The 6,000-nt window shown below is 41.4% G+C and overlaps 1 protein-coding gene across 3 annotated transcripts in view; it reads left to right on the top strand.

Moving 5' to 3' along the window:
* Nucleotides 1-631: 631 nt before the first annotated feature.
* Nucleotides 632-6,000, top strand: part of LOC124281689 (ATP-dependent translocase ABCB1-like) — a 29,670-nt gene continuing 24,301 nt past the window's right edge. Inside the window, exon 1 of one of the 3 annotated variants that reach the window (XM_046717643.1) lies at nucleotides 632-643. The gene's annotated coding sequence lies outside the window, so the exon portion shown is untranslated. Of the gene's footprint in view, nucleotides 644-2,208; nucleotides 2,382-3,644; nucleotides 3,936-6,000 lie in introns of those variants that run through there. The other 2 variants (XM_046717641.1, XM_046717642.1) reach the window with 2 other exon arrangements.

Genomic DNA, 6,000 nt, shown 5'->3' with positions numbered 1-6,000 from the left:
CATATAACTGATTCAAGCATGACATCATTGCTCAATTACAGTAAAATCATCAAATTCTAAAACTTGATTATCCAGGAAGTGTTTGGTAAAACCACAAATGGCTATAAAGCCACTTGGTCAGAGTAAAATGTCAGTATGTGGTGTGACCACTACGAGCGTCGATAACAGCTTGGCAGCCTTGTCCCATAGATGAATGGAAATACCGAATACCGTCAAGTGAGGAATGTTTTGATACGCAAGCGTCGATCAAGAGTATACCATAGATGTTCAATGGGGTACAACTAGGGTGATCGAGAAGGCCATTGTAACACCTGAACGTTGTTTTGCTGGAGGAAGTCCCGGCAAACACGTGCAACGTGAGGTCGAGCATTGTCATGCTGGACAGATCCACCGTTGACGTTGATGAAGGGAACGACGAGAAGTTGCAAAATCTTGTCTCTATAGCGAACCCCATTCAATGCCATGTGCACAAGAGCTGTCCGGCCATTATGATGGATACCTGCCCAAACCATGACATTTGCACCACCAAATATATCGACCTGCTGTACACAGGTATCGGCGTAACGTTCGTTCCGACGTCTGTACGCACCTGAACGTCCATCAGCAGGTCTGAGAAGAAATCGAGGGTCATCTGAGAACAAACGTTTCCGCGTCTACACAGTTGTAGACGTTCAGCCTGGTGACGTTGTGTCAAGACGTCCCATCCAACTGGTTTTCTGGCAAAACGTCCGGCTTCCGGTAGCCGATTGCGCACTGTCTTTATGGGAGCTTTGAGGCAGTCCAGGGATTTTAGTTGTTGCAGATGTTGCGGCCGTGGTGCGAGAACGAACATGTCTCAACTGCATGTACCGATCCTGGGCGGCGTTGGTAACTCTAGGTCAACGTGACCTGGGTCTGTCATTAACTCTCCCAGTATTGTTGTATCGGGTCCATAGGTTTGAGATGGTTTTGCGATGTCCCTCCTTGTAAACGGCCGATGGCGTTGTGTCGTTGAGCTTCTGTCAGTATCGGCATGTTGTTGTCGTCTATAGTGGCTTAAAGCAATGCATGTGGAGTACCGTGGATGTGGCGTCTTAAAGCCTTCAGTCGTAGGTTTCAGCTCGGGATGATGCACAATTTCATGATGCGCGTGCATTTCATGTAGGGTGCGTTTTAGCTATTCACTACAAACGTGAGTGGAACGTTGCCTTTTTTGTTCAAAGTTTCTTCAACGCTTTGTCGTCGGCAATCATTCCTCCACATGTTGGGATTCAGCATGGATTGGTTTGTGTCAAATATTTTCCTACAATGGTACATCAGCCTATATCTTTCAAAGAATATCATATTCAAACACCGTTTTAATATTATTTGTACAATTTAGCAACGTCAACATTGCAACGAAATCAACATGTCAAATGTCCAAATTGAGGAGGGACAGAGAAAAAGCTCTCAGCGTAATGGACGATGGGCACACACATCTAAATCCGTTCAAGTTCAATGACACGCCACATAAATAGTGTGACTAAACACACCCTGCTTCAAGAAAAGCAACAACTCTCCGGCGCATAGAAAAAGTCGCTCATACTGTAAATGTAGCAGCAGTACACATCTGTGTAAAACATAAGAACTGACATTAGTATCTCCTTTGTATTTAAACATAAATCGACAGTTTCTGTTCACCAACTAAAGCAGGACAGTATGAGTTACCAGCATCATTCATTGCACGTTACCGACATCCAGACTTTGAGTTACCGACATCCTCGCGCGATTTTAAAAATGCTTGTTTTTCAACACTTAGACATTAATAAGCAAATTCCGTGCATTCGATGTCTTCACACCATCAATGTTTATCAGTGTGCTAAATAATGTTGATTGTACACACGTGGAAGACTGCTAATTCGAGGGGAATAATCGCCAAGCGATCTTACCTGCCCCCATGTTGGGATGCTGGTAACGTGTAGCATCATCACCTTAGGTACAGTGAAATTGGGTTCTCTCATCCGTTCGTTAATTCACAACAGTTCGTATATTAATATATTGTAAATTAATCATGATGAAACAGACATATTCATCTTCGTTGTATGTTCCGTACGTGTAACTGATCCTGGTTCAACTAAATACATTAGTGTAAATAATGTGGTATTGACGTTTTGTTAAAATAACCAAGCTGAACTTGCTGGGTCACTGCAGGGGTTAAAAAGTGGGACGATCACCCCGAGCTGGAAACTCAATCAGTTGTCTGGTCTGCTTGCATTTCAACCTTCACGCAACGTTTGCCCATGCGCAAAGTTACACTTATATGACACTGCCTGAACATTATAATAGCATGTGTTTACCTAGGTAGAACACACAACACGTGCGGACATCACACAACGACTATGGTCATCATCAGTTGACGCACTGTGAGTAATACTATTCTTATATTTTATACCATAATAACCAAGATGGCGGTCAATAGGAAACATGGCAGTATGATCTTAGGGATTACAACTTCTTGTTTTATATTATGGCGCTGTGAAGTTGTCATCCATAAAAGTATAATGTCTTTGTTGTCACTCCTGACCTACATAAATCAGACAGGCGAGTTAGAACGTTTACCTGTATGGGCGTTGGTACATGAAAGACATTCCGCCGTTGTATACATAGGAATATATTGTTGTACATGAAATGTGTGTAACATAATACCTATTCGTAACTTATGTTAGAATTCTATGTTAAGTTATTATAATATGTGTACTATGTGCTTTGTTGTGTCTTTCTATATGAAGTTATGCTTACACAATTCCACAATATACAGAAATAAATGAAAATTGATTAACAGATTAATGAACTACGTTCATTATATATGCCCCCATGAATTATTGATTTAATGTCCATTTTAATAAATTAGAATAATAAGCATACAATCTAGGTCGTTTAAACAGAATGTAGTAGTATATATAGCATGGAATAACTGTTAAAACCAAGTATTAGACGAAGTATTTGTGCTCTGCACAACATCCTATACAAGAGGGACGGTGGGGTAGCCTAGTGGTTAAAGCGTTCCCTCATCACGCCGAAGACCCGGGTTCGATTCGCCAAATGGGTCCAATGTGTGGAGCCCATTTCTGGTGTCCCCCGTCGTGATATTGTTGGAATTATACACAGTTGATATACCGAACTGACCGTTATAGCTAACTCACATTGTGGTTCGGTGTATCCCCTGTCTACGACAATATCTATATTTGTATGCAAACTAGCAACCACATGTCACTGTCTTCAGCCTATCACAACATGCCTCTGTGTATGATTTCAATCTGTTTATCGTATATATATTGATTGTATCAGTATGCTGTAAATTGTTTATATGACATAAAAGTGGAGGAAACACTTAGGATACCATGTCTATCCCGTTCTATAACTTGGCAAACATGTGTTCGTCATATACCCCGGGGCACCTGAACAGCAGCATACCCGACCTCTTAAATATGCGGGTCAGTAGACCCTTAACACGTAATTGTCAAACAACACATGCCGTCAACAGACAATACATCCCATGAATACATACAGATCCACCCCTAAGGCTGGTGTCGTATCAGGGGCCTCGGTACGCTTGGTCGACTATCCAGCACAATGAAGATCACGTACAACCACGGAGGCCCAGGCACACTGAATACATTCAGTTTCAATGTTACACAGGAGATTTACACAGGACATTGCCTCGCACCATGACCAGCCGCCCTTGAAGCAATACAGAGATATATAATACGGTGCAAGTTGTGATATTTCAAGATGTCAGTCCCGAAGTACTATCCTACTATCCCTGACGTAACCTAGATATCCTATGGGAAACGGACCTATGCCTAGCCATGTATATTTTGTGAAGTTTACCCCCTTTTGTTCGGAGTAAACGTGTGTGTACCCATCACCTGCAGCAACATTCCCCTCTCGAGGATGGCCAGTCTCTCTACAACATTGTAAGTATGTCATGATAGAGAAGATATTCAACACGTTTTATACCGTGAAACATCATGTGTCGAATTCCGATGCAACGAGTATCCAACTTTATGACGCCAGCAAATGTAATTGATCATGTTGGACTATGGAAGCTGAATTACACCCTTTATCTGTTCAGTCAACGTGTTTGTGCGGGATGTTGCTAGACAAGTCACCTGTCTGGAAAACATAGGATCTTTTATGTTATCACATGGATATACATGCGCAGTCACAAGTGACAATGTCAAAAGTGCAGTCAGGGTATACGAGCTAAACCTGTACTTTAACATTGAACTTGTTAAACGTAAAATGTCTTCGGGCATATTCAAAGACTGATTTTTAATAAAACTACCTAAGGCTGGTGGTCCGAGACTTCATGTATAGCGCGTTTCATAATGTACCGAAAAAGCAGAAATCCAATCACCGTCCGCTACTGGAGGACAATAAAATGGTTTCGGTAAATTCAAAATCAAACCAATAAAAATACAAGCAAAAGAATGTTTTCCGGCACGTATTTTACGATATATTTTTCTGTATTTCTTCACTAAATTTACGCCATTTTATTATGTTATTGCACCTAATAGGGCCATATTGATATGTTTATTTGCCCAAACATCATCGTACGCAGTGCTTGCGCTTCACTGTCTTGCTTGGCAAGTGTAAGGATCTATATTTAACGTCGCATCATAACAGAATAATAAAAATCGAAACTGTCATCTATACAGGTGCCTTGCGTCTGTCACGCTTCACGTCTAACTGTTCTTCAGTTCATAATACGTGCGGGTATTTCATAAACATTATGATATAACAAACTTTCTTTAGTGAAAAAGTACTTTTATGACTTTTTCAGTGTCTAATAAATAGAGGTTAAACGACCTTCCGTGTAATACCATTTTAAAATCTTTCACGGGTTTAATAAAAATGGTATTTCACGGAAGCGAGTTTGGTATTCTGTTTATTACTCTCCAACATGAACTGCTAGAAACTGCCTACAGTGTGATTACTTTCCGTGAATGAAGCAATGTCTAACAATTTCATACTTTGAAGTTTACAGATTCCCAGATTGGTTGAGAGAGCGGTCATGTGATCTAAATGTCAAGGTTCATTTCTCTTAACCCTTCAAATCGTTCATGCATATGTAAACATGGTTCATACATGTGTCAACGTTCTAGAGCCGATCTAGGTAATGTGAACGGTTTCAAGGAACCCCAATGGCAATGATCTTGCTGCACGTGGTGATGCCAATTTCGCGACCAAACCTGTTTCAAGTCACCCCAATTTTGGCTGTCACTTTTTCACTACCAAACGAGCTTCCAATTGCCGAACATTGTTCCTTTTCACAAGAATCTAAACTCTCGCAGTTTGCGGGTTCATCTGGCGGTGTTCTGCCCCGTGGTCTGTTTAACAAGTGCTCAATAAATTTCACAATAAACAATCACAAAAAAACAGAATACAACAACGAGATCAGCTTCCTATTCGCCACGTAAACTCGCTCGTTCACAGGAGTTTCAACAAGGCTTTGACATCGTTCATTGTCAGTGCAAACACACAAACTGACATTCAGTTATAAAGCCATTGCGACAGATGTATTAGCACTGGGAAGTCATAACCGTAAACCATTATGGCGTCATAGTGCACGCCCGGCATCACTTGATGTTAGAGTCCTCCTGAGAGGGTACGTAAGTCCCAAAATGTTCAAAGTCAATATAAACTTGCCAGGATTTTTAAACGTAGCATTCTTGTCATTTTAATTTTGGCTAACATTTCTTACAATCGCCAGCAGCTGAAGGGATGGTGTAAATCCAACTAGGGTCCATGCAGGTAGCCAAGGTACTGTAAATCCCCATGGTCCCTGGTATGGTGATCTACCTTCTGTTGTTGGCGATCTATAGTCTGTTTATATTGTATTGTCCAAATAGTGCTATTAGTTTCAACTCTCCACACTAGTGGGGCGGTGGGGTAGCCTAGTGGTTAAAGCGTTCGCTCGTCACGCCGAAAGCCCGGGTTCGAATCCCCACATGGGTACAATGTGTGAAGCCCATTTCT

Source organism: Haliotis rubra, unplaced genomic scaffold, assembly GCF_003918875.1.
Source record: "Haliotis rubra isolate DU_JTF1 unplaced genomic scaffold, ASM391887v1 Scf288, whole genome shotgun sequence".
NCBI classification, from domain to species: Eukaryota; Metazoa; Mollusca; class Gastropoda; order Lepetellida; family Haliotidae; genus Haliotis; species Haliotis rubra.
Note: the sequence above shows the minus strand (reverse complement) of the source record. Positions and strands in the feature narration are given on the sequence as shown.